Source organism: Staurois parvus, unplaced genomic scaffold (genome assembly GCF_062004578.1).
Source record: "Staurois parvus isolate SC_StPar_1 unplaced genomic scaffold, SC_StPar_1.0 ptg001082l, whole genome shotgun sequence".
Classification (NCBI taxonomy): Eukaryota; Metazoa; Chordata; class Amphibia; order Anura; family Ranidae; genus Staurois; species Staurois parvus.
The window spans coordinates 116,517-138,599 of record NW_028318878.1 but is presented as its reverse complement, the minus strand read 5'-3'; the positions used below and the strand labels follow the sequence as shown (position 1 = coordinate 138,599).

General features: G+C 49.3%; 1 long non-coding RNA gene across 2 annotated transcripts; it reads left to right on the top strand.

Moving 5' to 3' along the window:
* The first annotated feature begins 12,359 nt into the window (after positions 1–12,359).
* LOC149440453 (uncharacterized) lies at positions 12,360–21,630 on the top strand. Of its 2 annotated transcripts, none has more exons than XR_016307622.1 (2): positions 12,360–13,285; positions 20,549–21,630. It is a non-coding gene; the product is annotated as an uncharacterized LOC149440453 (long non-coding RNA). The 2 variants fall into 2 exon arrangements; XR_016307621.1 differs by lacking the exon at positions 12,360–13,285 and adding an exon at positions 19,542–19,681.
* The last annotated feature ends 453 nt before the right edge of the window (positions 21,631–22,083 follow it).

Genomic DNA, 22,083 nt, shown 5'->3' with positions numbered 1-22,083 from the left:
ATGCATCGGAGAATGCGGTAGGATCCATCCTGTCTCAGCTGAAAGGCACCAAAGAGTTACTCCATCCCGTAGCATTCTTCTCGAGGAAACTCACCCCAGCAGAGAAGAATTACGATATTGGGGATCGAGAGCTGCTGGCTATCAAAGCAGCGCTAGAAGAATGGAGATACCTGCTGGAAGGTGCCTCACACCCTATATTGATCTTCACAGACCACAAGAATCTGGAATATCTGAGGACTGCCAAGCGTCTACGCCCACGGCAGGCAAGATGGGCCCTGTTCTTTTCCAGATTCAATTTTCATATTACTTACAGGCCCGGATCTAAAAATACGAAGCCTGACGCGCTATCTCGTATGTTTGAGGACTCCGAAGAAGAATTGGTACCCGACACTATCTTGTCCTCAGGGAACTTCTTGGCGCTCCAGACGGACCTTCGCTCCAAGTTAATAGAAGCATCTACGGCCACACCAACCCCAGTTGGGGTATCCCTCCAGAACAAAGGGGGACTCCTGTGGAAGGGGGATTCTATCGTGGTACCTGAGGAAGTCCGGACCCTGGTTTTGGGGCATTGCCACGATCACCCGCTGGCAGGTCACTTTGGCCCAGTCAAGACTCTGGAGCTTCTCCGGCGCTCGTTTTGGTGGCCAAACATGGCTAAGGATTGCAAGCGCTACGTGAGATCCTGTACCATCTGCCAGAGGAGCAAACCGTCAAGGAGCAAAGCCTGGGGGCTGTTGCGACCTTTGCCGATTCCCGAACGGCCTTGGCAGAAGATCGCGATGGACTTCATAGTCGAGCTCCCACCGTCACAAGACCACACAGCAATTCTGGTGGTCATTGATCGCCTATCCAAGATGGCTCACTTCGTGCCACTAAGGAAGACTCCGTCAGCAACCGAGACGGCGCGAATATTCATCCGGGAGATCGTTAGACTTCATGGAGTACCCGAGGACATCGTCTCTGATCGAGGGGTCCAATTTACTTCTAAGTTTTGGAGGGCTCTGTGCAAGGCCCTGGACATAAAGTTGTCCCTCTCCTCCGCGTTCCACCCTCAGACCAACGGTCAGACCGAGAGGACGAACCAGACCCTGGAGCAATACTTGCGTTGCTACACGTCTTTCCTGCAGGATGATTGGCTGTCTCTTTTACCCCTGGCGGAGTTCGCTTATAACAACGCAAGCCATTCGACAACGGGGCAGTCCCCATTCTTTTCGAATTATGGGTTTCACCCTGTCTTTCTCCCTGATTTGGTCTCTGAATGCCCAGTTCCAGCAACGCAGGATGCATTGACCTTCTTCTCCGTCAATAACAAATTACTCCAGGAAGCCATCGCTCAGGCCCAAGAGGACAATAAGAAGGAGTTTAACAGGAAACGAAGAGGGGATTTGGCGTTGCGGCCTGGGCAGAAGGTGTGGTTGGCCACAACCAACTTAAAGATGCTTTGTCCCTCGAAAAAATTGGGACCTAAATTTGTGGGGCCTTTTCAGGTAAAGCGGATGGTCAACGAAGTGGCATATGAGCTGATCCTTCCGGCCACGTTCAGAATTCATCCAGTCTTCCATGTATCTCTGCTGAAGCCAGTGATCCCAGATGCCTTCCCAGAACGAGAATCCAGACCCCCAGAGGCCATAACGGTCGAAGGACAAGAGGAATTTGAGGTGGAAACGATCCTTAAGTGCCGAAGAAGGGGGGGCCAGACCCAATTCCTAATTAAGTGGAAGGGCTATGGTCCTGAGGACAATTCCTGGGAACCGGCTCATAATGTCCACGCACCTAGACTAGTCCGGGAGTTTCTTCGTGATCACCCGTGGTGGAGAGATCGGGTGGGCATCCGGAGGTTGCCCGTAGGGGGGGAGCAATGTCGGGGATCGTCGCGCCGCTGGGCTCGGCGCAGGCGCAGTACACCTCCCTGTACGCGAGCGCCGGGACTTGGCCGACCGCGGCAATCAGGTTCGCGCATGCGCAGTAGTGACCGCGGGCGCGCGCCTGGCACCAATGACAGCGCAGGGCGGGATATTTAAACGGCCCTGAGCTGTCATTCAGTGCCTTTTGGTCTTTTGTATCCTGTGAACCTGTGAACCTGTTTGAAGTAAGTTGCTGACCCGGATTGTGCCCTGACCTTGCTGTTTTCTCCTGTTTTGACCCTTGCTTGCCTGACCTCTCTCCTGAATGCCCCCTATTGGATCTGACCTGCTGTTGCTGACCTGGCGTGTGACCCGACTATTCTCTGCCCGCTGCTCTGTACCGCACCGTCCCCATAGTTACCGACCCGGCTTGTATGACCCTGCTCCTGCTCAGCCATCCATCCATCCATCCGTCCCTCTCTACGGGGTCTCCAGACCTCCTCATACCTGGCTCTCTCCCGTGGGAGCCCCTGGCGAATACCCCTACCACTGACGGGTGTCCTCAGTAGTCACGACCTGGTCCTGGGGTACTCCAAGTCCATCCCCACCATCAGGGGCCCTGGTGAACAAGTACTCTGGGGCTTAGACTCCGTGCGCTGGGAACATCCGATCAGTGGAGTGCTAGTGGTACCGCCGGGCGGTCCCTTACAGGATACCTTCAATATGGGGAAAGAGGGGACACCTTCAATACTGGGAAGGGGGGGGACATGGAACATCTGACAGCTCTAATACCAGGACACATCCAATACCAGGGGCCACCTCTCCAGTACACCAGGATGGGGGGGACACTTGACACCTCCACAACCAGGACACGGGGCAGGTCCCCTCCAGTACACGGGGGCGATATCGGACACCTGAGATAATAGGACAAGGAGAACATCTCCAATACCAGGGTGGAGGGGGACCTGACGTCTCTTAATACTGCAATGGTGGGGGGGTGGAGGAACATCCAACACCAGGGAGACAACACTTCCAATACTGGGATGGAGGGGACACCTCCAATACTGGGGCAGGGTAGAAAAGTGATAACTCTAATACCAGGGGGATACCACCATTATTGGGACGGGGGCATCTGATACATCCAGTAATGGAATGGGGGAGGGGGCGGCATTTTAAATATCACAGAGACACTGCCATTTCTTGGGTGGGAGGTTCCCCACCAATACCTGGATGGGGGAAGGGGGTACACCACCAATACCAGCAACTCTCTAACACCAGGGAGACACCTCCAGTACTAGGATGGAGGGGACACCTAACACTAGGGGCACACTTCTAATACTAGGATCCCTCCAACACCAGGGAGACACCTCCAATACAAGGACAAATGGGACACTGCCAACACCAGGACAAGGGGTAGGGACACCTGACACCTTCAGTACCTGGATACGGGGTAATATCTGACACCTCCAATACAAAGGGGACCCCTATAGGACTGCTACTAATGATTGTTTTCATAATCGATTAGTTGGCCAATTATTGCTTTGATTAATCAGATAAAAAAAACCTTAACAAAAGTGTGGTGTGTAATTTAGTTAGTATGTAAAGTTTAAAATAGACAATTTCTTGGATATCAATATGCAGTGGTAAATATAAATAACCAGCTATGTGGTTAAGGAACAAGATATCTTATCCACTCTGAGAATGACAGAAGAGACTTATATACTATTAGAGGTTGAATCTGGTACATATCAGACTCAATTTTTATTTAACCACTTCAAGTCCGGACACTTTTGCCCCCTTCCTGTCCAGGCCAATTTTCAGCTTTCAGTGCTATCATATTTTGAATGACAACTGCGTGGTCATGCAACACTGTACCCATATGAATGTTTTTTAGGATTTTTTGGAGACCAATAAAGCTTTATTTTGGTGGTATTTATTCACCACTGGGATTTTTTTTGTTTTGCTATGTAAATGAAAAAGTCCAAAAATTTTGAGTGTTTTTCTTATAAAATTTTTCAAATAAATATTTCATCATAAATCTTGGCCGAAATTTATTCTGTTATCTTTTTTTTTTTTTACATACTGTCACTCTAGCAGTACAGTGTCACCATGGTGACACTGTACTACTTGTGGGGGATGATTTTTTATTTTTTTTTTACACTGATTGTTTTTACAGCCTTTATGGGTATAAAAGCAATCATTTCTCCTTCTCTCTGACTACATTCTTGCATCCATTGAGAACTACTGTGTGAGCTGTGATTGGTCCCAGCTTGTCACATGGTACAAGGCTGTTCACAACAGCCTTGTACCATGTGATCTCTGTGATCATTCACAGATTTCACACGTAGTAAGCAATGTTGTCAGAAGTGACATCTTACTTACTCCTAGATTATTAGCTCCGAGGAGCAGGGCCCTCGAACCCCTCGTGTATTGCATTGTATTGTTACTGTACCCCACTATAATGTACAGCGCTGAGCATACTCTTGGCGCTATATAAATACTGTATAGTAATAATACTTTGCATGTGATCACTGATTGGCCAATCAGTGATCACATAATCAGGACCTCGCACAGAGGTTCTGTCAAGGTCCTACCTTTTCCCAGAGGTTATGTTACTCCATGTGCTAGCATCCATCTTGGATTTCTGCTGAGCATGATGGGAATCTTTTATGCCTTCAGGTCTCTGAGGTCCATCCCCCAGAGGGGTGTGGCTGAGTACATATAAGCCTGGGATCTGCACATGCTCTTTGCACTTGTGTCTTGTGTCTTTGTCTTGCTACAGCTCTGTGTATACGCTCGTGACTCTTCTGGTATTCTGACTCGGCTTGTGACTAAGACCATTCTCTGCGTTTCCCTTTGATCTGACCTTCTGTTGCTGAACCCGGCCCGTGACCTGTGATTCTCTGTCTACTGTTCTGTACTGTTTTGTCCTGTTGTTATTGACCCGGCTTGTCTGACTACGCTATTGTCATTCTCACCAACTACACGCCATTGGCGGCGGCCATTACCGCAGCTGGGGTGTCTCGGGGGCCGCGACCTGGTCCCTGGTTGCGTCAAGTCCATCCCCACCATCAGGGGCCCTGGTGAAGGGCAGCCTGGGACTTAGACTCCGCGCCCTGAGGGACTTCAGTCTGTTGGTGGTGGTTGTCGTCAGCCAGTGCGTTACCCTGCCACTAGGCCTACCTGTCCGTTCCACAGCCCTGCCCTGACATTACACAAGTGCCATGAATCCTGACGGTGCAGGTACGCCTTCACTTCCTATGTTGGTTGCCAGACTGGATCAACAGGATCTCCTGTTGGATCAGTTCGCTCAGGCGTTGCAAACTCTGCTGGCACGCACCGCGCACCTTACTCCTGGTGTTATTAGGCCGGTTGTCACTCCGGTGGTCGCTCCCGCTGCTGTTCCGCTTGCTGTGCCTACCGCCGCGGCTGATGCGGCACCCGCGGTGTCCAGAGGTATGACCGGTTCAGCCCCTCTTCCACAGCGCTTTGGGGGGAGCCGAGTCAGTGTCGTGGGTTCCTTAACCAGGTGGGGATTTACTTTGAATTAATCCCCTACGCTTTTCCGACTGAGAGGTCAAAGGTGGGTTTCCTCATCTCACTACTCTCAGACAAGGCCTTGGCCTGGGCGAATCCCTTATGGGAGAGGAATGACCCCGTGATTCACGAGTTTTCCGGTTTTGTCGATGCCTTCCGTAGGGTATTCGATGTACCGGCTCGCTCCGCCTCGGCTGCCAAGCTGCTCATGTCTATGCATCAGGGTTCACGGACCGTGGCCGAGTACGCCATAGAGTTTCGTACCCTGGCAGCAGAGGTGGGTTGGAACAATGAGGCTCTGGTGGCTGCGTTTTCTCAGGGTCTTTCTGATGCATTGAAGGACGAGATCGCAGCCAAGGAATTGCCTGTGGAGCTGGAAGCACTAATTTCCTTCCTGATCCTGATTGATACCAGGCTCAGGGAGAGGCCTTCACTCAAGGAACGCCTGCGGAGGCCTTCCAATCGACTGGCACCTGCGTTTTCTATCCCACCCATTCCTCCCTCTCCTCCCACGCCTCCTGGGGATAGATTGTCTGGTGGTGAGCCCATGCAGCTGGGGTTTGCTCGCCTTTCCGAGGGGGAGCGGGCCGCTCGGCGTCGGGAGGGTCGCTGCCTGTACTGTGGTCTTGGTGGGCACTTTCGGCAGTCCTGTCCGGTCCGTCCGGGAAACGCTCGCACCTGAGATCCTGTCGGGGACAGATCTTGGGTGGAGTCTCCTCGTCCCCGGCGTTCCGCAGAGATAAGCCACTGATCACCGTTGTCCTCTCTTGGGCGGAGGGCTCGGTGACGGCCCAGGCGTTGGTAGATTCTGGGGCTGGCGGGTTGTTTATGGACAGCTCGTTTGCTGCCCAGCACTCCATTCCCCTGCAGGCTCGAGTTACCCCATTGGTTCTCGAGGCGATAGATGGCAGGCCCCTGCAACCACCGCAGGTTACCCACGAGACTATGCCAGTTGAGGTAGCTATTGGGGCTGTTCACAGGGAGTTGGCCTGTTTCCAGGTGATTTCTTCTCCGCACTATTCGGTGGTTTTGGGGTATCCCTGGCTCCAGATGCACAATCCAACCTTCAATTGGCAAACTGCCGAGATTCTCTCGTGGTCTTCACAGTGTGGGGCCGGGTGCATCCGTGGGCCGGTTAAGGTGTTGTGTGCCTCCTCAGACTCTGCGTTGCCCACTGATTATGGGGAGTACCAGGACGTGTTTGATAAGGTACGCGCTGGTGCCTTACCTGCTCATCGTCCTTACGACTGCGCCATATCCTTGCAACCCGGTGCCACTCCTCCGCGTGGCAGGGTGTATCCTCTCTCGGTTGCGGAGAATAAGGCCATGGAGGAGTACGTTGCGGATGCGCTTTCCCGGGGGCACATTCGTAAGTCTACTTCCCCAGCAGGAGCGGGCTTTTTCTTTGTAAAGAAGAAGGGTGGTGAATTGAGGCCTTGCATCGATTATAGGGGTCTCAATCGAATCACCACTAAGAATGCCTACCCGATTCCCTTGATTACTGAGTTGTTCGACCGCCTTAAGGGGGCAACAGTCTTTACCAAACTTGACCTTAGGGCGGCGTACAACCTCGTACGGATCAAACAGGGGGATGAGTGGAAGACCGCGTTTAACACCAGAACCGGTCACTACGAATACCTGGTGATGCCCTTCGGGTTGTGTAACGCGCCCGCAGTTTTTCAGGAATTCATAAATGATGTCCTTCGTGACTTGTTGCAGCAGTGCGTGGTAGTTTACTTGGATGACATCCTGGTTTACTCTGCCTCCATGGAGTCCCATATCCAGGATGTCAAGCAGGTGCTGCAACGATTACGTGAGAACGAACTTTTTTGTAAACTTGAGAAGTGCGAATTCCATCGATCCCAAGTTGCCTTTTTAGGCTACATCATTTCTGCGGAGGGATTCTCCATGGACCCTCAGAAGGTTTCGGCAGTTCTGCAGTGGCCTCGTCCCAATGGCCTTCGGCCCATTCAGCGCTTTTTAGGTTTTGCCAACTACTATCGGAAATTCATCAGAAATTTCTCCACGCTGGCAAAACCTCTCTCAGACCTAACCAAGAAGGGCAGCAATCCTCACGAGTGGCCATCCGAGGCCATCGTAGCTTTTGAGGCTCTGAAATCCGCCTTCGCTTCGGCTCCGATACTGTCTCATCCCAATCCTGGATTGCCTTTCGTCCTTGAGGTTGATGCATCCGAGACAGGAGTAGGCGCTCTCCTGTCTCAACGTCGGTCGCCCGATGGACCCCTACTTCCCTGTGGGTTCTACTCCAGGAAGCTTTCCTCTGCAGAGTGCAACTACCAGATTGGAGATAGGGAGTTGTTGGCAATCATTCTGGCTCTCAAGGAATGGAGGCACCTGCTCGAGGGCTCCGCAGTTCCGGTCCTCATTCTTACCGATCATAAGAACCTGACTTATCTTTCGGAGGCCAAAAGATTGACACCCCGTCAAGCCAGATGGGCCTTGTTCTTGTCGCGGTTCAACTATGTGGTCTCCTATTTGCCTGGTTCCAAGAATGTCAGGGCTGATGCATTATCGCGGCAATACTCTGAGTTGTCCAGGGAGGACTCTGAGCCAACCTCGGTCATACCTCCGGATCATATCCTGGCTGCCATTCGTACCAGTCTGACTTCTCCCCTTGGGGAGCAGATTTTGGCGGCTCAAACTGACGCTCCTCCCGAGAGACCGGAGGGTAGATGTTTTGTACCCGAGGGGTTGCGCACCCGTCTGCTGCGTACCTACCATAACTCCAAAACTGCCGGGCATCCGGGGAGGAACCAGTTGTCTTGGGTCGTCTCTCGGTTGTTCTGGTGGCCAACTCTCCGTGCCGACATCGCCTCTTATGTAGCGGCATGTTCGATCTGTGCCCAGAATAAATCTCCACGGCATCTTCCAATGGGTCTTCTGCAACCCATTCCCAATGGGGAGCGTCCTTGGTCACACCTGGGCATGGACTTTATTGTAGACCTCCCTGTGTCTCGGGGTCATACGGTCATCCTCATGGTCGTCGATCGTTTTTCCAAAATGTGCCATTGTATTCCACTCAGGAAATTACCAACAGCGCAAGAACTGGCCACGGTCTTTTCCAGGGAGATTTTTCGCCTGCATGGGTTGCCCAAGGTGATTGTCTCGGACCGCGGGAGTCAGTTCGTGTCCAGATTCTGGCGCGCCTTCTGCTCCCAGTTGGGCATTAGTCTCTCCTTTTCTTCAGCCTACCACCCGCAGTCCAATGGGGCTGCGGAGCGTTCCAATCAGGCCTTAGAACAATTCCTTCGGTGTTATATCTCGGACCATCAGGACGATTGGGCCGATCTCCTGCCTTGGGCTGAGTTTGCCAGGAACTCAGCGGTCAACTCCTCCTCCGGGATGTCCCCCTTCATGGCCAACTATGGGTACCAACCCGCGGTATTACCTGAGAGGTTCTCACCACAGGACATTCCGGCTGTGGAGAACCATCTTGCTGCCCTGCGTTCTTCATGGGGGCAGATCAAGAGGGCTTTGAGGGACTCGGCTCAGCGTCAGAAGTTCCAGGCTGATCGCAGACGGTTGCCCGCTCCTTCATACCAGGTCGGCGATCGGGTGTGGTTGTCTACTCGTAACCTCAATCTTCGGGTGCCCACACCCAAACTAGCTCCCCGTTTTGTCGGTCCTTTTCGCATTCTCCGCAAGGTGAATCCGGTGGCCTATGCCCTTGCCCTTCCACCTGGGATGCGGATCTCCAATATCTTTCATGTATCACTGTTGAAACCTCTGATCTGCAATCGCTTCACTACCTCTCTGCCTCGGCCCCGTCCCATTCGGGTTGACGGTCATGAGGAGTATGAGGTGAGCCGGATCCTGGACTCTCGATTGGTGCGCGGCCGATTACAGTTCCTGGTTCATTGGCGCGGTTATGGTCCCGAGGAGCGTTCCTGGGTTCCTTCCGCGGATGTCCATGCTCCTGCCCTCCTCCGCGCGTTTCATACCCGCTTTCCTCGGAAACCTTTTGTTGAGCCGCGGAGGGGGAGGGGCCCTTGAGGAGGAGGTACTGTCAAGGTCCTACCTTTTCCCAGAGGTTATGTTACTCCATGTGCTAGCATCCATCTTGGATTTCTGCTGAGCATGATGGGAATCTTTTATGCCTTCAGGTCTCTGAGGTCCATCCCCCAGAGGGGTGTGGCTGAGTACATATAAGCCTGGGATCTGCACATGCTCTTTGCACTTGTGTCTTGTGTCTTTGTCTTGCTACAGCTCTGTGTATACGCTCGTGACTCTTCTGGTATTCTGACTCGGCTTGTGACTAAGACCATTCTCTGCGTTTCCCTTTGATCTGACCTTCTGTTGCTGAACCCGGCCCGTGACCTGTGATTCTCTGTCTACTGTTCTGTACTGTTTTGTCCTGTTGTTATTGACCCGGCTTGTCTGACTACGCTATTGTCATTCTCACCAACTACACGCCATTGGCGGCGGCCATTACCGCAGCTGGGGTGTCTCGGGGGCCGCGACCTGGTCCCTGGTTGCGTCAAGTCCATCCCCACCATCAGGGGCCCTGGTGAAGGGCAGCCTGGGACTTAGACTCCGCGCCCTGAGGGACTTCAGTCTGTTGGTGGTGGTTGTCGTCAGCCAGTGCGTTACCCTGCCACTAGGCCTACCTGTCCGTTCCACAGCCCTGCCCTGACAGGTTCCGTATGACGATCGGTGTTTCACTGTGTCCGGAGGACACAGCGGGCACCGGATCGTGGTGCTGTGCGATCCCAGGGAGCACGCAAAAGCAGGGGGCGGGGAGGCCGTTTATAACCGGCCGCTCGACCTTGCACTGCCACAGTCCGGCCATTTATATACAACGGCCGGACGGGAGGTGGTTCAAGAAATGAACAGATCTAAAACACTGTTGCAGATTTTCAGACAGGACTGTACATGGCAGATTCCCTTGTCATAGGCAGGTAGCTTGATACAAGTTACCTGCTCCTGCTTTCACTTATGTTGGCCATAGACAAACACATTTTTCATTCGAAAATTTTTGTCCTAAGAATTTCTTTTCAATTTTTTAATTGTCAGTGGGGTCAAATTGATGTTTGTGGGGTCAAACAAATTTTTGGACAGTGCATGTGGTTTTCGTTCAGAAATTACTGTCATTGTAATATTGGTAAAAGCAAGTGCAATTATCGAACAACATCCTTCCGCTCATCTAATGTACAAATAATTTTTGTACGAATATTCTCGCCCAAAAATTACATGTGTACATCCAGCAGCACTTAGCAGCATGCTTTTATTTTCTTTCTTTTTTTTTATCACCTATCATGATGAGGTTAAAAAAGGCCTTTTATAGTACAAAATAGTAAATAATCACTATTAAGGGTTAAACTGTGTACTGAGCTGTATGTGTGCTGCACTGTACTGCCAATACATGGATGGAGGTGGCACCTCCAATAACAAGGCAAGGGGGGACAGGGGGTTCGGAGGAGACAACTAATATCGGGACACCTCCAATACCAGGGGACAGCTCCAGTACCAGAGGGGCACCTACAATACGGGGGGGGGAGGGGGGGTTGAAGGACTCCTGGCACCTCCAATACCTGGATAGGTGACACCTCCAATACCAGGGGGACTCCACCAATACCTGGATAGGGGCTAACATCTGACACTTCCAATACAAAGGGGACACCAGTAATACATGGATGGGGGGGGGGGTGTCCAATGCCAGGTTAGGACAGTAATCCTATAGATTGGCTGCTATTTCAGCAGTCAATGTCTCTGATCATTCACCACAGAATAACTACTGCATTGTTCTGGTGACAGTGATCCTTAGTAGTGCCTGCTGAGCTCAATGTGGTGAAATTCCTGCTGCAGCATGTGTACTTCCCTGACTGCTGCCCTCCCAGCTAAAGGGGGAAGAGTTGAGAGGTGGTAAAAATTTGACTCAACCGTAGCATTCCCCCACCCCCCCAGTTTAAATCACTATCTGCATTTGGGGCTGTACACCTGCAAGGATGTCAGATTGGGAGCAGGAGTTCTGTGCATCCCCATGCAGGCAGTCCTATTCGTTTGGGCGTTTCTGCTGTCCTTGTTCTCCAGGGCCTACATAAATGAGAGAGGTAGTGAGGAAATGAGATGCCTAATTTACACCCTTATAAAGCTTGAAGGTTCTACTTTGATTTTGCCCCCCCCCCCCCCCCATGTGGGTAAATTGTGAAAACGTCTCATGCATGTGCTATCCCCATACTAAGGAGGAGAAGCAGAATGTGTTGAGGTGTAATTGTAAGTGTGCCCATGCTGCTTATGTGAAAAAACTTTTTAAAATGACAACTTGGGGAAATGTTTTTTTTGTTTGTGTTTTTTTCTTTCATTTTCTGAACAATTACAACTTCAAAAATGTTACTATGCCTCTTACTAAATACCTTGGACTGTCTGATTTAAAATGAAAAAAAAGGGTAATTTGGGGGGTATTTGTACTGTCCTAGCATTTTAGGACCTCAAGAAATGAGTTGGGCAGTCAGTACATCAGAATTGATCATTTTATGGATATACAGTATATACCATAGTTTGTATGTAGTAGAATGTATTTTGGCCCACATTTATGAAGAAATATTATTGGCAAAACTTTACAGACCGGAAATGAAGAAATGGCAAAAAACTTTTTTCCATTTTATATAGTGCAAAAAACAAAACAAAAAAAAACAGTTGTGACTAAATGACTTAATACCACCAAAAGAAAGCTCTATCTGTCTCACAGATTGATATAAATTTCATATGGGTACAGTGTTGCATGACTGAGTAATTGTCATTCAAAGTACGACAGCGCTGAAATCAGAAAAATGGCCTGGGCAGGAAGGGGGTGAAACAGTCTGGTGTTCAAGCAGATAAAAAGTGTAACGTTTTGTATCTATAGTTGCTGCACTAAGCAAAAAAACTGTAAGATATAGAAACACAATTTATTTCCTACTGTAGCAAACCACTGGGCTGATTATTTTAAGTGACTTCTTATTTCTTTGCAGCTTTTTGGGAATATGGCTGCTAATCCTGAAAACGCTCAACTCTTGCCTTTACTAGAAACCTTGGAAGACACATCTACCTCACATACAGAACAGACAGATGCTTATCTTGCAATTGCAAAGTGAGTACAATTGCATTTTGGAGCTAGAAACATTCCAGATTGTTGCGGTGCAGAATATTGCAGTGGATGCAGGAATTGATTTACTAAGGAATACCTAGCCAATAAATGTTAGTGAACAAGGGGAGCTGTTTTCACTCAATACCAACTTTTCTAGTTGAACAGCCTATTCTTAAAGTGCATCTAAGCCACATAAAAATGAATATATTGCAGCTTTCTAGTCCTTAGATGTGGTGGCTGCACTAGTTTTCTTCCTTTATTTTTTCCCCTGATGATTCTCCAGTAACAAAACTGCCGTAGGATGACAATGCCTACTCTTCCTTTTGTATCAGCAGAAACAAGACAGGACTACAGAATGCTGTCCTTCTCTTATTGTACATACCGGAGGGGAGTGCTTCTGTACACCTTAGAGATAATAGTTAGCAGAGTGCACAGTAAGTTATCAGCTCACCAGATTTCTAACAAGATCAACAGGTATTTTTTGCACTTATCAAGCAGATATAACAAAACCCTTTCAGGCTGAATTCACACTAGAGCGGACAGCTGCCAGAGTGCTTTACCTCTTTGGCAAGCAAATTCAGCTAAAACAACCCCATGGTGTATAATCTTCCATTCTGATCTTTAGAACTATTTAGTGGTGAATATTCCTCCAAGTAGAACATTATATTCCACAATAAAATATTTAGGGTAATGTATATCAGTTTGTGTGTAATAATTTGACATTTGTCCTCTTTGTAGCCGTCTTAGTGGAGAAGATGGGAACGTTTTCAATGTCTTGGTTGGAAAGCAGTTCTCTCGTCTCTTTGAAGTTTTTAAGGTGAGAAGGAAAAAAGTCTTACCTTTTGTGTATGATTTATCTTAACATAAAATGTGTGATTATTGGGGATGAGCTATTAAAGCTGATCTCCGGGTTTTAGTGAACTTTGAATAGTTTGGACCAAGCTAGTCCAAATGTACTGTTTACATCATTAACAGATGCAGCACCTCTATAAACTGTATGTAGCATCAGCCACATATGCGTTGCTGTGTTCAGGCTATGGGACTATGAATGAATACAAAGGTTCCTCAGGCTGAGGTGGAGACTGTGAGGGCACCCAACCGCCTGTGAATGGCTGAGCAGCACTCAATCCAATTTGACAGCTGCTGGAACACAGTGCTGTATGTGGCTGAGACGACATACCTGTTTATACAGCGCTCACATCCACTTCATCTGTTAAGTGAAGTAAATTTGTTTATGCCAGCTTGGTCCAAATGACTTAAGTTCACTGAAATCTGCAGTTAGATTTGAATTCACCTACAGTTGACACCCATACATTTTTTCAGAAAATCTCTCATGCAAGAATGGGGATCGTACTTGAGATTGGTAGTCATAGGTTTAATTTCTGGCTAACTGCATTCATAGTACATTTTAAGGTCTTAACAGGCGTAGGGTAACATGCATGCATCAGCAATCATTGGAAAATAGACATCTAAATGTCTGACCAGCATTTGTGCTGCCTTAATGTTATCTAGTGCTTCACCTTGCAAATAAGCCCTATAATTGAAGAAACTACATTTCCCAGCAGGCAATGCAGCATTTCTGCATAGTGGGTGTGTCTCATGGGCGTGTCCTTGTTTTTGTGAGCAAACTGTCTGCATGTGATCTGCTCTGATGGGCAGGGATTGGAGTGCAGAGAGGGTCTGTTGTCGTGACATACGACACTGTCGTGTTCTCAGGGTATTCTGGGGAAGCAGAAGTGTAGTCATTGCACTCAAATCCTGAAAAAAAAAAAACAGGTTTTAATAGTACAGCGGGTAAAATAAGTATTGAAAACGTCACCGTTTTTCTAGATAAATATATTTCTAAAGGTGCTATTGACATAAAATTTTCCCGAGTCATCTTCTAGGACAGCTTCACTTGAGAGATAGGGCTCCTCCCAGGAAACACCCGCTCCACCTTTTCCCCTTTATAAGTATCCTCTCTCCCAGTGGGCCCTCGGTATTAGTGTTTCCTCCGGCCAGGACGGAGCTCTGCCCGGTTTGTTATTTTTTCCCGGCTGTCTGGCGAGGTACAGAGGGCCTCTGGCTGAGGGCCTCTGGCTGAGGCCCCCCCTTTCTCCTTTCTCTAAGGAAGGCAGGGGCCTTGTGGGGGGGTTTTCAGCCAGGCTCATCCTATTCATCCTATGGACAGACCCTTCGGGGTGGGGGTGACAGACCCCGGATGGTCCCAGCGGGGCTCTCCAGGGGGGTAGAGCCCGCTCCGCCAACCTGGGCAGTGGTGCCTTTCCCTGGGGGGGCTGAGGTAAGTCCTACCTGTTCCAGGATCCCGGCAGCATGGCCAGGGGGTGAGGCTGTCGGGGTCAGGACGCCGCAAACATGTCACTTCCAGCGCAGGAGGCATGGAGCGGCGGCCGCTATGTTGGAAATGGGCGGCGGACCGCGGAACGAGCCCACACCACGGCCGCTTCTCCACCTGCGGCCGTGAGAGGAAGGTCGGCGCGCAGGGACCCCAGGGAGGGGGCAGAGCCTGCCAAACCCTGAAAAACCGCCGCACTGAGGAGGAGTTCGCGGCAGGATGGAGGCAGATCTGTCTGGGCCGGGGGAGGCCTGCGGCAAGGTAAGGGCCTCCTTTTGCCGCCACTCACCCCCTCCCCCTTCCCCCCCTCCCCCCTCTGGGACCCTTGGGCACCCCCACACTCATCTCCCCCCCCCACTGCTGACTTTTTAGGGTGTTGGGGGAGTGCACGGGGGGGGCAATCCCTGGGGGGGGAGCCTCCGCGGTTAATGAATACCTATGTCTCCTTGTCCTCAGATGGGCCCACAGGAGGAGGATAGAGGGGAAAGAGAAGCTCCTTGCGAGCTGAAAAAGAAATGCGCCACTTGCAGAAAGAGGCTGGCGAGTTCCTGGTGGAAGCAGCTCTGCCAAGACTGCATAGATAAGCTTATCAAAAAGGAGTCTGGGTCCCTCTTTAAGGATTTCTTACAGAACATGATGCAAGAGATGTCCAAGACTTTTCAGAGCTTTAGGGAGCAGAAGCAGGGACAGGCCCAGGACGAGCCCCAACCGGGCACTTCAGGCAATGCCCAGGGGGGGGAAAAGAGGAAACAGGACCAGGTAACTGTCGCAAGGGGAGCCGAACCTTCGAGTACTTCAGACTCGGAGGAAGGCGAGGTCGAGGATCATGACCCAAAAGCACAAAGATTCCTTTTTCAGGCAGAAGACACGGAGGGCCTCTGAAAGTGATCTACGAGACTCTGGATCTGGAGGAGGAACAGCAGGACCTCTCTCTCCATGACCAGCTGTACGCAGGGCTACAAAGAGCAGTCGCACATTCCCAGTGCACTCTGCCCTATGGTCCACTATCAGGAGGGAATGGGAAGAGCCGGAGAAAAAGGCTTTCTTTCCCAAGAACCTTAAGAGGCGATTCCCGTTCAAGGAAGAAGACGCTTCCGTGTGGGAAATCTGCCCGAAGCCAGATGCCTACCTTTCTAGAATCTCGAAAGCGACGGACCTGTCCTTCGAAGACAGCGGGTCCCTGAATGACCCAATGGACCGGAAAGCGGATACATTCCTGAGGAGAGCATGGGAAGCGTCCACGGTGAATTTCAAGCCAGCAGTTGCGACGACGTGTGTCTCCAGAACTTTGGATGTATGGTTGGGGCAGCTCCGCTCACACCTGGAACAAGGCACCCCGGCGAAGGAAATCCTGAAGTCGCTGCTGGTACTGGAAAAAGCGGTGGCTTTTATTGCAGACGCATCAGCAGAAACTATCAGATTCTTAGCTAGATCAACGGCGCTCATAAATTCCGCGAGAAGAGCTATCTGGCTAAAGTCTTGGCAGGGGGACCTTGCCTCTAAGTCCAAACTCTGCGGTCTGCCCTTCGAGGGAAAACTCCTCTTTGGGCCGGAACTAACTTCGGTCATGGAAAGGTCGGCCGATAAAAAAAGAAGAGCTTTCCAGTCCTCAGCAGGCAAGTAGGACGAAAGGGGTTTCTCTTCAACAGGCAGTACACGACGATTTCAAAGCCAGCGCACAGGCTGGGGCGCAAGGAGGGGCAGGAACGAGTCAAGGGGCAGGGGAGGTTTCCTCTTCAACCCCAACCAGAATAGACCCAGCCCAAGTGACTGGAGAAGCCAGGTGGGAGGAAGGCTGGGGCACTTCCACACACAATGGCTGAAGATCACCCAGAACACTTACATTCTAGAGGCCATTCGCAGAGGTTACAAAATAGAGTTTTTAAGGCCCCCCCCCCCTCAAAGATTCTTCGCAACACCCCTTCCAAGGGACAGGGAGAAGGCAGATGCATTGGTGGAACTCCTGGAAGGGATGCTCAGGCAGAATGTGATTTGCCATCTGGAGGAGGAAGAAAAGGGAAGTGGGTTCTTCTCCCATTTCTTCCTAAGGAAGAAGTCGTCCGGTACCTACAGGATGATACTAAATCTGAAGAAAGTAAACAAGTTTGTGAGACCCAAGAAGTTCTGCATGGAGACCTTATACACGGTAAAAGAACTCTTGTCGCCAGGAGCATTCATGGCCTCAATAGATTTGAAAGATGCATATCTGCACGTCCCGATAAGGGAGGAATCGAGGAAGTTCCTGAGGTTTGCGCTGGAAGGCGCAAAAAGAGCGATTCTGTTTCAGTTCAATGCACTCCCCTTTGGCCTGTCATCAGCTCCAAGGATATTTACCAAGATCCTGGCGGAACCCCTAAGAGTCTTGAGGCTGGAAGGAATAAATATCATCCCCTACTTGGACGACCTGCTTCTATTTTCAGATACAGAAAGAGGCCTGGGGTCCCACGTCAAACGCACGATATCTTTTCTAGAGAGCTTGGGGTGGTTGATGAACGAGGAAAAATCACAGCTAGTACCCTCCAGGAGGATCATGTACTTGGGGTACGTCCTGGACTCACGCAAATGCTTGCTCATACCTGACAACGGAAAAAGCTCTCAAACTGCAGCAAGACACGAGAGCCTTCCGTAGGATGTCGACCTGCACAGTAAGGACCACAATGAAGCTAGTCGGGAGCATGACAGCCGCAATGCCAGGGGTGCAATGGGCACAGCTCCACTCCAGGGTACTACAGAATCACACCCTCTCCCACTGGGATGGCAGCCAAGCAGGTCTGAATTCCAGGATCTGCCTCACGCACAAGGTGAGGGAATCACTAAGGTGGTGGGGGAACATCCACACCTTGGAGGCGGGAAGGAAATGGAAGCAAGCCAGCCCAGTGAGGATCACCACGGATGCAAGCATGACCAGGTGTGGGGTGCTCATATGGGAGACTGCCTAGCCCAGGGCAGATGGGATGCAGAAAATTCAAGGAAATCATCGAACTACAAGGAGCTGTCGGCAATCTTCAAAGCGCTTACGGCTTTTCAGGAGAGGATAGAGGGGAGAGAAGTCCAGATTCTATCCAACAACACAACGGCAGTAGCATACTTGAACAGGCAGGGGGGCACGAGGTCCCCGAGGCTGATGGAATTGGCAGGAACCCTCCTGACCTGGGCAGAGAGGAACCTAGAGTCCATCACTGCGGTGCATCTAAAAGGGAATCTGAACCAGTTGGCGGACCAGTTGAGTCGGAAAGAGGTCACCCAGACAGAATGGTGCCTCAGCTGTCCAGCATTCAATCAAATATGCGCCAGATGGGGCACCCCCTCTATGGATCTCTTCGCCAACAGCCAAAATGTGAAGCTGGAGAGATACTTCTGCCTGCAGAAGGACCCCAGGAGTGCAGGGATAGACGCGCTAGCCCAGCATTGGGAAGGAAACCTCCTCTATGCCTTTCCTCCGTTCAGATTATTACCAAAGGTGGTACAGAAGATCCAGTCATCTCAAGCCACGGTCATCCTGATTGCACCATTTTGGCCCAAAAGATCATGGTTCTCCCGGCTGAGGGAACTAAGCTTAACAGACCAATGGATGATACACCTTCACACGATTTACTTGCCCAAGGGGGAGTGCTACATCCTCACCCAGAAAGGCTGTCCCTAGCAGCGTGGCTTCTGAACGGGACAGGCTAGTGGAGAAGGGACTGTCTGAAAGAGTGGTCGCCACCATCTTGGACGGAAGGAAGAAATCAACAAACGCCATATATGATAAAGTCTGGAAGAAATTTTCCGCCTGGAAGGACAGGAACGAGGAACCCGGGGCTCTCATCTTGCATACAGTGCTTGAATTCCTCCAAGCCGGGGCGGATAAGAATCTGGCCGCTAATACCCTTAAAGTGCAGGTAGCGGCTTTGTCAAGCTTTCTGGAGTTGAGGTTGGCGGTAGACCCGTTGATAATCAGGTTCCTGAGGGCTATCTCCAGGCGCTGAGCCCCGTCCACATCGAAGTACCATGGGACCTGGGCACGGTCCTGAAGAGCTTTCAGCAAGGGCCTTTCGAACCGCTGGAGGAATGTTCCCTCAGATTTCTAACTCTGAAAACTACCCTCCTTATAGCATTAGTTTCCGCCCGCAGAGTCAGCGAATTGCAGGCTCTATCAGTGATCGAACCATACTGCACGGTCCTGTCATCCTCTGCACAGATGCATGGAGACGTTCGTCCCGTCTTTTCATCCTATTCCAGGGTCCAAAGAAGGGGGACAGTGCCTCCAAAGGCACCATCGCAAGGTGGATAAGGGAGGCAATCTCAGAAGGTTATAGAACTGCGGCCCTGTCACCGCCGGCCGGCCCAAAAGCACACTCGACAAGGGCCACCGCGGCCTCCTGGGCGGAAAAGGCAGGGGCCTCCCCCATACAGATCTGCAGAGCCGCAACGTGGTCCAGTTTCACCACCTTTGCTAAGCACTACAGATTGGATCTGATTGGCAGCAATGACCAGGCGTTCGGCAGGAAGGTCCTACAAGCAAGGGGCCCTCCCTAATGTATGTATTTCTATTCAACTCCTCTCAAGTGAAGCTGTCCTAGAAGATGACACGGGAAAACGCAGTTATTTACCTATTAACTGTATTTCCAGGAATCTTCTAGGACAGCATAACTCCCTCCCGATTGCTGTGTGATTATGTACTGATGTCTAGGTATGTTATGAACCTGTGATGGGTTGTCTCTATTACCGTTTTTATTTTATGCTTTCTCCTAGGCCTTCGGTCATATTCTTATACTGAGGGCCCACTGGGAGAGAGGATACTTATAAAGGGGAAAAGGTGGAGCGGGTGTTTCCTGGGAGGAGCCCTATCTCTCAAGTGAAGCTGTCCTAGAAGATTCCTGGAAATACAGTTAACAGGTAAATAACTGCGTTTTCACCACATGTCAGTAATAATCCGTGCATACAAAAAAAAATAAATACTTCATCCAAAATCCTTGTTGGTAATGACAGCTTCAAGATGCCTCCTATATGGAGAAACTAGTCGCATTGCATTGCTCAGGTGTGATTTTTGGCCCATTCTTCCACACAAACGGGCTTCTAATCCTGAAGGTTCTGTGGGCCTCTTCTGTGAACTCTGATCTTTAGTTCTTTCCATAGATTTCCATAGGACTGTGTGTGTAAATCGCACACGTTCCCGCAGCCGCACAAAAAGTGTGTTGCTTTAAGGAAAGTGGTGTCAAAGCACCATGTGATTTCTGTGTGTCCAGCATTCCTAGTGCACAGTGTGGACACGGTCTATGCCTCGGACATTCCCGTTCTGTGGGGGTTCTCAGGTGGGTGAACGCATTGATAGGAAGAGCCAGCACATAAAAGGCTCTCGGTAGTTCGATTGGCTGAGGTGTCCGATGTGGTAGTTCATAATAATAATAAAAAAATGTATTTGGTGAAATAAAGTAATTGGATGTTCTACTAAAGCAGACGACTCCTGCCTATCCTTTGAACAACCACATTGGGTGTCTCTGCAAATCAAACTACTGATGGGCATTTTTTGCACTGACTTTCTGCCAATATCTTATTGTAGTCTTCTTTTGGATCTACCAATTATGTAATGCAAGGGCTTGATTGAATACAAACTGACTGGAATGTTTAGGAAGGTTCTCCTATTATGTTTTGATGTATTGCAGTCAGATTGTAACATGTATGGTGACCCCTAGAGTATTGGCGTATTTCATGAGGTTTTTTTTTCAGTTACTTCACCATAACTAATCCTTGCTTGCTTTACAGACCTGCCTGAAGCATCTGCCACAGCACCTGTGGAATCTGCAGCCACCCTAGACCTTGCTGCACAGATTAGTACACTTTCTTTGTTGGTGACTACAGAGGAGCTTGGAAAATATTCTGGAAGCCAGCTTTTTGAAATGCAGGAAAAACTTGGGACGATATCGAACAGCATTCTTCGGCATCTGCAGTCACGATGGAGTTCACCACCTCACGACAGCTCTGTTTAGTTCAGCTCCACGTGTCCTGTGAAATTGCCATTTATCAGGACGCTTTTACTTCCTTCTGATGAAGCATTTTTAATACAAAGACTGCCTACATTTGTAAGAGATCCATCATGTTTTGTTCCTCTTTGAGTTGTACCACTCTATACACTGCTTCAACTAGATGTTTAAACATATTGATTCATTATTGTAGGTTTAAGACAAAGAATGAAAGTGTTATGTAAAACAAGTCTTTATTGTATAGAGCAGTTCCAGGACACAATGCTGACATTTCTATATCCCTGGTAGCTCTGTGATTGGTCACCCTTTGGGAGAGGATTATCTGGACGTGAAAGAAAAGATATTAATTTGCATGCCCAAAGCAACCAGCCAGATGTCACCTGAAGTTTTCAAGGTTCAAAGGTGAAACTTGTGGGCAGTATGTTAATTTGTTTCTTCCCTTCAGTTTTATGAAATTGTAGTGTACAATGCTATTTTTAAATGTTCACCTTGGTATTCTGCTTATGTACCTAATATTGTAAATTTACTTTGGTGACATGTTTTCTTGTGGACTGGAAAGAGTATTTTTGGTAGCTTTTTGCTTCTGAAAGCTTTATTCGATACAAGTCTCAGAATACCACAGTATGCTAATTTTCATGTTGCCTTTGTTGTACTGATACACTTTGTCCTTTTTTTCTTTTTTGTAAATTCTGTAAATAGCCTCACTGAAGGTTACTAGTTTTGATAGTAATCCTCTCTGTACATATAATTTAAACAGTTGGTTCCAGCAGAATTCTTAATATTCACTTGCTGCATGTGTTCTCTTTTAGATCTAAAATGTAAAATTAAAACTTAATTTTAAAACTAATTAAAGTACTTTCTCAAGTTTGCAGTAATAGTTTTTTCCTTATGAACTGTTATGCATTTGTGGTATTTGTAAATGGGTGGCTTTGGAACTGCATTTTTTTTAATTGAACAATGCTGTATACAGATTCCATGTGAATGGGAACTGGGGATATCATTGGGGGAAAAAAAAACTTTTATATAAAAATACAAATCAACCTGAAGTCTTTATAATAACAGACCAACAGAGAGGCTCCAAACCTGGCCAAATTAGACTTTAACCACTTGATCTCCAGAAGGTTTTAACCCCTTCATGATCATGGCACTTTTTTGCTTTTCAGCACTGCAGCTTTAACTAGCAATTTCTTGGTCATGCAACACTGTACACAAATGAAATGTATATAAATTTCCCCCCCCCCCGGTTGTCTTCCAGGACAGACCTTGAACAATTGAGCTCCTTCAACCAGGACAGGAAACACATTGCTTCAAGCTTCT